This window comes from Leptopilina heterotoma, unplaced genomic scaffold (genome assembly GCF_015476425.1).
Source record: "Leptopilina heterotoma isolate Lh14 unplaced genomic scaffold, ASM1547642v1 Lhet_562, whole genome shotgun sequence".
In the NCBI taxonomy this organism is placed as follows: domain Eukaryota; kingdom Metazoa; phylum Arthropoda; class Insecta; order Hymenoptera; family Figitidae; genus Leptopilina; species Leptopilina heterotoma.
In genome coordinates, this window is record NW_025111124.1 from 19,155 (window position 1) to 31,995 (window position 12,841).

The window sequence follows — 12,841 nt, forward strand, 5'->3', positions numbered from 1 at the left end:
TCGAAATATTTTTTATTCTTTTATAATTATTTATATCGAAATATTTTTTATTCTTTTATATTTATTTATACACATGGCCATCAAGTTTTTATCATTCGTATCAATATTATTTGCCTTTGAAGTATCAGTGCATAAACTGAATCTTTAGCATTTTCGAATACACGTGAAAATTCATTAAATTTCTCTGTTAAATTCATTTCATCGAATTATTTACCTCGAAAATAGAAAATTGCATTATTTTTCCTCTAGATATATTTCATTCGAAAATTTACCACAATAAATTGACAAAGAAAAAAAAAAAAAGATTTAAAATCATTTCAGAATACTCGATTTTCGCCACACAATTTTTTATTATTACCTATATCAATTTTTTTTAATTCTTCATTTGTAGGGGAACATAGTCTAGGTCGGCCACCTTTTTGACTTTTGTTTATAACTTTTTTTTAAAAATGAATTTGGACAATTGAAGTATATGGTTGGAAAGTCCTGTTTAATAGGAACATTTTTTCTGTACAAAGTAAATTGACAGGTTTAAAAATGAAAAAGTTATAAAGATTTAAAAAAAAAAAAATTTGTAGTCCAGGTTAGCCATTACAGTCAAGGTCGGCCATGTTTAAAATTCAAAGGGCATTAATCGTTAAAAAATAAAATAACATGTTTGGAGTTACGGAAAATTGATTCTTTATTGTTTACAGTTTGTAACTTAATGAAATAACAAAATAATAACAATAAACAATATAAAAAAATAAATATAAATAAAAAAAAGTTTTGCACTAAAATATTAATAAAATTAAATAAAAATATTAATAAGATGATCAATTATATTATGAGTTATACAGAATTGCAGTTTTTGCAAATGAAGTAGCTCGTCCTCATCTTTGCGCATTTTAAACACATAGTGGCCGACCTTGACAGTAAGTAACATTACCGAATTGTTGTAAACAAAAAGAAATACGTTTCGGGATTCGATTTTTTACTTTGTTTTCCTTTCAACCATGAGTCCCACAAATTTTCTGCATACTTGCCTTGACGATTCAATTTGTTTTTTATCTTTTATTAATGGTTTTTCACATTATGCACAAAACTTTTTTTGAGCTTTTTTTGTACCGACGTCACAGAAAACACAATTTTCGATTTTCCGAAAATGTAATTGAACAAAAAGTTAGGTTTCACTAAGACAAGCTTCGACAAAAATGCGCGTAGGTGGCGCTAGTGAACTTGACAAAAAAACGCGAGTGGCCTACCTAGACAGTAGGCCAACCTTGACTACATTCCCCTATAATATACAAAAGCGCCGTTTATTAGGTAAAATAAAAATTGTTTCGCTTTTAATTTACGCAACCCGGTAGCTATAACCCTTAAATTTATGGGAGAAAGTAATTAATTATAGAACTAAAAGCCAGGTGTGCCTCGCGATTTAAACGACTTTAAATGTGATTTGCGAGGGGAATTTATCATAAAACAGATTCTATGTGCCATTATTATGCACATTTTACAATAATGCAACATTACACTCGTATCTTTCATTTTTATGTCAGCGAAATAATTAACTATTGATAAATATTAGCTAAATATAATAATAAACTATAATAAATAAATCAAAATAATTAATTATTAATTAATAATAAACAATTAGTAACAAATAATAAAATAACTATTAACTAGTATAAATAAATAATAAATAATATATAAATTAATTAATTACATTGGCTAAATATGTCAATAAATTAAAATTATTGTATTGATAAATATTATGTTAATTTATTCATAAATTTTAAAGTTAATTGATTAATGAGTTAGAAGTTAGAAATAATAAAATTTAAAATTTATTTATTTAATAATTTATTTGAAATTTATTTATTTAAAAATTTATTTGAAATTTATTAATTTAATAATCTATTTATAATTTATTTACTTAATAAATGAGTGAAAATTTATTTATGTAATAATTTATTTAAAATTTATTAATTTAATAATTTGTTTATAATTTAGTAATTTAATAATTTGCTTATAATTGATTTATTTAATAATAAATCCAAATTGCTCAATAAATTATTAACTAAATTAACAAATTGACAAAATCGGTTAATTAAGTGAATTTACTTCGAAATCAATATAGGGAAAGTTAATTAATTGACATGTTAACCAATAAACATCAAATACAGGTAATTTCCTATTGTCATTGTATCCAAACAATGATTCCACGCTGTATTTACGATGACAATTTACCTTCGCCTGCGTTCATTATATGTAAACAAGAATTCTTTTTAAATGCCATTTAAAGTTTCGAGGCTGAATTTACTTTTTTTTATTTTATTCTTATCGTTTTGTTTATTATATATTTTATTAATAGTCTATTGTTTTTATTTATTTACCTCGTTTTTATATAAAATAGTAAATAAATAACTAAATTAATAATACATTAATTAATAAATAACTAGATTAATAATAAACAAATTAATAAATTAATTAATAATAAATAAATTAATAAATAACTAAGTTAATAATAAATAAATTAATAAATAACTAGATTAATAATAAATATAAATTAATAAATAACTAAATTAATAATAAACAAATTAAGAAATAACTAAGTTAATAATAGATTAATTAATAATTAACTAAAAAAATAATATATAAATTAATAGATAACTAAAAAATAATTAATAAATTAATAGATAACTAAAAAATAATTAATAAATTAATAAATAAATAGAATAATGAAAAATAAAATTAAGAAAAATAAACAATAATAAACAAGAAAAAAGTATTATGTTAAAAAAGAATATGAATAAAAAGGACAGAACAAAATACACAAATTGTTGAACAAAAAAGAAAATATATTAAATCGTCAAACAAAAAAAAGTATATGAATTGTTAAAGAAAAAAAAATATACGAATCGTTAAACGAAAAAAGAGAACGTATATTAAAATCGTCGAACAAAAAAATATATGAATCGTAAAAATGTGAAAATTGCAAAGAAATAATAACGGCCATTAGGAAATAAAATTGAAATTTCCGCCACTGTATTTCCGCATGAGTGAAAATGCGAATTGCAAAAATGTCTGCGCAACATTTATAATGTCATTGATTTCAAGAATCGTTGAGAAGAAGCAGAAGAAGAAGAAGAAATAGAAGAAAAAAAAGGGGGGGAATATAGTATTAATATTTTTATCAAATATAGAGTAACTAATCGAGTATGAAAGCAAAGTAGTTTAAAAAGAAACCATTCCCTGCAAAAGTCGAATCGAGAAGAGGAACCGTTAGGTTTACAAAATAAGCCCGAGGCACCTTTCTATTTGCAGTGTCTGTATTGTATCTTCAATCAAGCGTTCTACGTTTTACACGATAAACATACTAGTCTATACGACCACCAATCAACAGTCGCTTTCATGCCATACAATTTATTTTTTAATTAGCGAATTTTCTTATTTTCGTTCGTTTCTTTTTTTTCTCTCTCTCTCTCTCTCTCTCTCTCTCTCTCTCTTAATTCCCATTTTATTTTCTATTTCGATTCAAAAAAAATAAATAACCAATAATACCAGACAATACAAAAAATAAAATAAAAAAAATAATCAAAAAATAAAACAAAATAATCAAAAAATGAAGAAAAAAAAAAAAAAAAAAAAAAAAAAAAAAAATCAAAAAATAAAACAAAAAAATAATCAAAAACTAAAAAAAATAAGCAAATAAAAGAGAAGGAAATAAAAAATAAACAATCAAAAGGGAATAAAATAAAAATTGAAACAAAATGGAGAAAATAAATAATTTAAAAATGTTTAATTTTTATTTTTTTAATGAAATGAAAAATAGAAATAAAACAGAAATAAAATAGAATAGAGAAAAATGAAAATAAAATAAAAAAATTAAGACAATAAAACAAAACAGAAAATGTACCTTTTGGCCCTATAGGAACTTTTTTAAATAAATAAAATAAAATTTTTCAATTTTTTCTGTTGGAATTCAAAGGAGAAATAAAAGAAAAGCAAAGAAAATAAAAAATTCAATGAAACGATAAAATAAAACAAAAAATAAAAATAACAGCCTAATAATGAAATTAAAATAACAATCCAATGAAAGAAAATCCAAGAAATAAAACACGAAATTAAAGCAAAAATTCAATAAAAAAATAAAAAATAAATAAATAAAACAGAATTAAAAAAATTATTTACAAAAATAACATAGTTTTTCTTGGAATATCAAATTGAGACAAAAAACGAATCAAAAGTGTTGCGAAGCAACATTTTTTATTCGTTTTTTGTCTCAATTTGATATTTCAAGAAAAACTGTCAAGTAATTTTTAAAAATAATATAAAAATCACCAGCGACATGTTCTTTACAAATTAATAAATTATTACATTAATTAATTCAAAGCCTAATAATGTGTATTAAAATTTTGCACTTCTCTTATTACTTGAAAACCTATAATTGAAATCATATCTCTTTAAACAACTTTCAATCTTGTTAATTTCAAAATGAAAGATTGAGTTGAAATATTTGTAAAAAATAAAAAAAAAAATTTGAGCAAAAATGTCAGCAATATGAATCGTTTAAAAACATAAAATTATATAGAAAATATATAAATGTTCTGCAACCAAAAAGAAAGTCATCTTAAGTAACAACTGTAATTGATCATTTATAATAGAAAATGTATATTTACACTCAAAGTTAATAGTTTTCGGATATAATTTCTATATTGGAACACGTATATTGGTATACATGTACCGATGAAGAAAATAACCTTTAATCACGCAACATTACTCACAAGCAATCGAAAGGAATTCAAAAAGATAAAAAAAAAATTACACACTATTTCACTGCTTCCTTCAAAAGAAATTTTCACCTATATTCACAAATTTTTTTTTCACCCCACATTCACTTTGAAAAAAAATAAATCCTGACCGTTTTCCAGAATCACTTGTCACTGATTTTTCAATTTTCTTATGCCAACATAAATAAAAATCCCCCCTCCCCTCTAAATTATATCCTTTATTTTTATGTTTATTTATTTACTTTAATCATTTGTTTATTTATTGAAATTCAAAATAAAATGTAATGAATATCGAGCAAGAAAAATATTTGTCAAATCAGAAAGAAAAATACCTTTGGAAAAAAAATCGAATTTTATAACAAAAAGGTGAGGGAGACAATTTTTCTATTTTCCTAAATAGAAAATTGTTAAATTTCACATTTTCTCGCGAAATGCGCGCTTCCCGTGAGACGCGCACGCGGTGAATGCTTGTCGCAAACTGTCGGCATGATACAATGTCAGCGAACCGATCGGCTGGCGAAGGATCACGAAAGAGGCCGAACTTCACTGCAATTCAAGTTGAGAATTTACAAAAATCGCAAATTATAATTATTGCTTTTTTCAAAAATTAAAAATTTTCGAGAAAATGGATAATTGTTAAATATTACAAATGAGGAATATTTTTAATATGGAAGTTTGAAAATAAATTGGAATTTCTTATTATTGAATATAATACGAGTATTAAACATCAGTTTATCTAGAAAAAACATTAATTCGAAAATATTTTAACTACAAAATATTGTTTCTAAGAAATAAAAAATTTTAAATTAATAAAAATTGTTACTATTAGAGATTTAAACAACCAAATATTGTCACTATAAATATTGTGATTATCAAATATTTTAACTGATAAATATTGTGATTATTAAATATTTTAACTGGCAAATATTCCGACTATTTAATATTTTAACTACCAAGTATTGTGACTAAACAATTTTTATTACAAAATATGTTGACTACCAAATACTTTAACTAATAAATATTGTGACTCTAAGGAATTTTTACAACTACATATTGTGACTCCGAGAAATTTTTACTACTAAATATTGTGATTCAAAGGAATTTTTACTACTAAATATTTTGACTACCAAAAATTTAACTACTTAATATTTTGACTACCAAATATTTTAATTACTAAATATTGTGACTCCAAAGAATTTATAATACGACTAAATATTTTGACTATCAAATATTTTTACTACTAAATATTTTGACTACCAAAAATTTAACTACTTAATATTTTGACTACCAAATATTTTAAATACTAAATATTGTGACTCCAAAGAATTTATAATACGACTAAATATTTTGACTATCAAATATTTTGACTGACAAATATTGTGACTGAGAAATTAAAAATTTTAAACTAATAAAAATTGTTACTATTAGAGATTTCAACAACCAAATATTGTTACTATGAATATTGTGATTATCAAATATTTTAACTGCTAAATATTGTGACTATTAAATATTTTAACTACCAAGTACAGTGACTAAACAATTTTTAATACAAAATATTTTGACTACCAAATATTTTAACTACTAAATATTGTGACTCCAAGGAATTTATACAACTAAATATTTTAACTACCAAATGTTTTAACTAATAAATATTGAGATTCTTAAGAATGTTTACTGATAAATATTGTGACTCCGAGGAATTTTAACTACTAAATATTGTAACACCAAGGAATTTTTACTACTAAATATTTTGACTACCAAATATTTTAATTACTAAATATTGCGACTCTAGGTAATTTCAACTAGCAAAGATTATTACTATCATAGATTATAACTACAAAATATTGTGACCATAAAATATTTAAACTGCTAAATATTATGACTATTAAATATTTGAACTAAGAAATATTGTGACTATTAAATATTTGAACAAACCAAGTATTGTCACTATTAAATATTTAAACTACCACATATTGTGACTCTAAGGAATTTTTACTGATAAATTTTGTGACTCCAAAGAATTTTTACTACCAAATATTTTAATTACTAAATATTGTGACTCTTGGGAATTTTTACAAGTAAATATTGTGATTAAGGAATTTTTACATCTACTAAATAATGTGACTCCAAGGAATTTTAACTACTAAATATTTTGACTACCAAATATTTTAACTACTAAAAATTGTGTCTCTAAGAATTTTAACTATAAAATATTGTTAAAAATATTGAGACTGTAAAATATTTAAATTGCTAAATATTGTTACTATTAAATATTCGAACTACCAAATAATGTGACTATGATAAATTTGAACTACCAAATATTATTAGTATAATAACTTTGAACTATCAAATATATATTTTTTTAAATTTTTTATCGACCGAACTATGACTATCAAATATTTTAACTATTATTGCAACTATCAAAAATTGTATTTATCAAATATTAATAACCATCAAATTTTGTTGCTATTATGAATTTAAACTATCAAACATTGTAACAATGGAGTTCCTACAATAACCATGAACAAAAAAATTCTCTCATACGACAACTGCACATTTTTCACATTTCTAAAATTTTCCAAATATTTCGCATTCAATTGTTAACGATGAAATATTTTACCTAATTAAACTTCATATATATTTGATAAAAAATTTTATACAAAAATTCTTTATTCTGCACTTTAATAAAGGCAATATTAAATATAATATTCGTCCAATAGAATGAAAATGAATATTTAATTTATTAATCAGGCACCAGCCGAATGAATAATAAAACGCCAGGAATTTTCAACTGAACCGCGTTTATTTTAACAAAATATTATTAAATATATTCATATACTTAAAAAGTTCTTTTTATAATTCATAAAGCAGAGAAAGCGGGATTAATTTTACAGCACTCCACGTTTATAATATAACGATCCGGCAAACGTTTCTTTCATTAAAATATTTAATTAAAATAGCTCAATAATAGCCGAAATAAATTTCTCTCCAATTAAAATTTATAAAAGCATCGAAGAAAATAGTGTATCAATATTTATTTATAGTTATATTTTTTATTTATTTATTTTTCTTTTAATATTTCCAAATCAAAATATTTAAATTATTTTATAGTCACAATATTCTACAATTAAAATATTTGAAAATCAAAATATTTAGTAGTTAAAATTTCTTATAGTCACAATATTTAGTAACGAAATTTCCTTACAGTCAAAAATTTCCTTACGAAATTTCCTTACTTAAAATATACAATAGTCACAATCACAATATTTGTCAGTCAAAATATTTGATAGTCAAAATATTTAAGATTTAAAGCCTTTAATAATAACAATATTTCTTTGTTAAAATATGTGGTAATTATTTTTAATAGTAACAATATTTTATAGTTAAAATTTCTTATAGTCACAATATTTGGTAGTTAAAATATTTGATAGTCAAAATATTAAGTAGTTAAAATTTTTTATAGTCACAATATTTGGTTGTTAAAATATTTGATAGTCAAAATATTAAGTAGTTAAAATTTTTTATAGTCACAATATTTGGTAGTTAAAATATTTGATAGTCAAAATATTAAGAAGTTAAAATTTCTTATACTCACAATATTTAGTAGTAATAATTCTTTAGAGTAACAATATTTAAAAATTAATATATTTGATAGTCAAACATATAATAGTTAAATCCTCTAATAGTAAAAAATTTTTGGTAATTATAATAGTTGATGGTCACAGTTTTTAATAATTAAAATCTCTAATAGTAACATTCCTTAATAGTTAAAATTTCTTGTAGTCCGAATAGTTGTTTGTTAAAATATTTAAAGGTCAAAATATTTGGTGGTTAAAATACTTGATAGTCAAAATATTTGATAGTTAAAGTACTTAATAGTCAAAATATTTGGTTGTTAAAATATTCTATAGTCAAAATATTAAGTAGTTAAAATTTTTTATAGTCAGAATTGATGGTAGCTAATAATTAACAATAAATAATTCACAAAAAAAATATAAAATTAAAATTAACATAATCTATTTTCATCAAATACACGAAAACCAAAATACATACATCTTGTCACACACGTGTTACAACTATGAATGCATCACTTTTTTCCCCCACTTTTTTTTTTCATATACCTAATGTTGCCATTTGAAAAAAGCGGAAGTAAAGAAAAAGAGGACCAAACTAAGCATGCTTCGCAGAATGTAAAATATTTTCTGGGTGATTAGCTTATTCAGCAGTCACTAGTTCGGAGTTCCTGCAGAAAAAAAAGAATAAAAAATAAAAAAGCGAAAAAATTTGCCAGACATATTTGCCTGTACAAGAGAGGACAAAATGGGGGAACTTTGATGTCAAAAATAGCCGAAAAATAATCTCCTCTGTTGTTTGCGTTTAAAAAAAAAATAACGAGGTCGGATCGTTCAACTTGACGACGTGTCTTGTAAAGTATCGTTAGAAAAAAATAAGGAAAAAAAAACTTAGAGGCTTTTTTTATTTTCCATAAACAACACACGACTAACGAGAATTGAATGGAAAACATTATTATCAATTGTCAATAACAAAAATTATTCATGACTATCAAATATTTTAAGTAGCAAATATTTTGACTAATAACTATTTTAACTAGCAAATATTTTTTCTGTTGAATATTTTAATAACAAGCAAATATTTTGACTATTAAATATTTTAACTAGCAAATATTTTTGCTATCAAATATTTTAACTAGCAAATATTTTTACTAAAAAATATTTTGACTATCAAACTTTTTAACTACCCAATATTTTTACAATAAAAAAATTTAACTATCAAATATTTTGACTATAAAATATTTTAACAAACACATATTTTTACAATAAAATAATGGAACTAACAAATATTTTGACTATCAAGTATTTTAACTGTCAAATATTTTTTCTGTCCAATATTTTAACAAGTAAATATTTTGATTATTAAATATTTTAAATAGTAAATATTTTTACTATCAAATATTTTTACTATCAAACTTTTTAACTACTTAATATTTTGACCATAAAATATTTTAACTACAAAATATTTTGACTGTCAAATAATTTAACTAACTGATTTTTTCACAATGAACAAATTCCACTATCAAATATATTTACTATCAAGTATTTTAACTGACAAATATTTTGGCTATCACAATTTTTAATTATCTAATATTTTGATCATTAAATTTTTTAACCACAAAATATTCTGACTATGAAATATTTTGACTTTCAAGTATTTTAACTATTAAATATTTTGACTATCAAGTATTTTAACTATTAAATATTTTGACTATCAAGTATTTTAATTGCCAAATATTTTGACTGACAAGTATTTTAATTATAAAATATTTTTACTATCAAGTACTTTAACAGATAAATATTTTGACTGTCAAGTATTTTAACTATAAAATATCTCGACTATCAAATATTTCTAATCAATTATTTTAACAAACAAATACTTTAACTATAAAATATTTTAGCTACTAAAATATATTACTATTTGACAATTTAACTACAAAATACCTATACAAATAAATATTTTTATTAGCAAAATTTTTTACTATCATATATTTTAACTAGTTTATATTTTGACTCTTAAAAATTTTAACTATTAAATGTTGTGACTTTAAGAAGTTTGAACTAGCAAGTATTTTGACTATAAATATTTTAATTACTAAATATTGTGACTATAAAAATTTTTAATTACTTTTGACTATCAATATTTCAATTACTTAATATTGTGACTATAAGAAATTTTAACTACTTTTGACTATCAATATTTTAATTACTAAATATTGTGACTATAAGAAAATTTAACTATTAAATATTGTGACTACAAATTATTTTAAGTGGCAAATAATTTTACAAATAAAAATTTATACTTTTAAATGTTGTACCTGTAAGCAGTTTTAACTACCAAATATTGTAACTATTATATATTTTAATTTTTAACTACCAAATAATATTAATTCTTAAATATTGTGACTATCAATTAATTTAACAACCAAATAGTTTGACTATTAAATATTTCGACTAGCCATTATTTTGACTATCAAATATTTTAACTCTCAAATATTATAATTACAGTTGTAACTATAATAAAAAATATTTCAAATATTAAATTATAGCCAAATTTAAAAAAATTGAAATTCCTCCAAATATATCCCTGTAACCCCTACAGAAAAGTGTATAACCTTTTCATCACAAAAAAAAACGAAGGAAGAAAAAATTCACAAAAAACGAGAATGGAGCTGTCAGGAAATTGAAACGGCAGACGTTGCACGAATCCGAAAAATCAATTTGAAATTTAATATCGAGGTCGACATGTGCAGTCGTGAAAAAAGTGTATAGGAATTTTTTTTTTCTTACGACTATTACGATCATATTTATGACCATTTTATTACTATCACAGTGTACAGAAGAAAAAAAAACCACAAAACTACAACAAAAAGACTCTTAACGTCTAAATAAAAAAAAAAAATATTTTTTCTTCTCTTCAAATACTGTCTTTAAAAATACTTTTTTTCTCAAAAATTACCCATTTTTCTCTATTTTGCAAAACATAAAATTCTAATATGCATAGAATATATGATTCATTTTACGAGATTCTTTTTTTCACATCAAACTCGTTTAAACGCGCTGCGAAGCGCATAAACCGTGACTGTGCGGTTACATTCTTCTTCCTATATACAATTCTCTTTGTTTTTCTATATATTACCTGTTCGTCTTTTCCCGACGTTTTTCAAACTGCGTGTCTGACCAAGAGCGACTCTCTCCACTGCGTGCACAAGGGGAACGTGAAACGTTAAATCTGATGTCAGACATTAGTTAATTATAAGTAGACAAAAAGAGCAGCTATTAATTTAAATCAAAGCTCCTACAATTCCTCACGGGGGATTTTTCGTCGCTTTTGCGCCTCCAGAAGAATAAGAAAAGGAATTCAGAGATTTCTTTTCATTTCATAAATTATTTTTCATTTATTTGAAAATATTTTGACTATTAAATATTTTAACAACCAAATATTTTGACTATCAAGTCCCTGACTTTAACTAACAAATATTTTAACTATCAAGTATTTTAACCACAAAATATTTTGACTATCAAGTATTTAAACTGTCAAATATTTTTACTATAAGGTATTTTAACTATCAAATATTTTGACTATCAAGTATTTTAACTATCAAATATTTTGACTATCAAGAATTCTAACTACCAAATGTTTTGACTATAAGAAATTTTAACAGCTTAATATTTTCACTATAGAATATTTTAACAACCAAATATTTTGACTATTAAGTCCCTGACTTTAACTATCAAATATTTTGACTATCAAGAATTTTAACTATCATCAACTTTTACTATAAAAAATTTTAACTTCTTAATATTTTGAGTATTGAATATATTAACAACCAAATCTTTTGACTATTAAGTACTTCAACTATCAAATATTTTGACTATCAAGTATTCTAACTACCAAATGTTTTGACTATAAGAAATTTTAACAGCTTAATATTTTCACTATAGAATATTTTAACAACCAAATATTTTGACTAGTAAGTCCCTGACTTTAACTACCAAATATTCTGACTATCAAGTATTTTAACCAAAAAATATTTTGACTATCAAGTATCTTAACCAAAAAATATTTTGACTATCAAGTATTTTAACTATCAAATATTTTTACTATAAAGTATTTTAACTATCAAATATTTTGATTATCAAGTATTTTAACTGATAAATATTGTGACTATAAGAAATTTTAACTACTTAATATTTTGACTATCAAATATTTTAACTACCAAATATTGTGACTATAAGAAATTTTAACTATAAACTATTGTTACTATTAAAAATAATTACCACATATTTTAACTAAGAAAGATTGTTATTATGAAAAGCTTTAAATCTTAAATATTATGACCATCAACTATTTTTACTGACAAATATTGTGACTATTTTATATTTTAACTACCAAACATAGTGACTGTAAGGGAATTTAATTACTAAATATTGTGACTATAAGTAATTTTATCAATAAATTATTGTGACTAAAAGAAATTTTAACTATCAACTTCA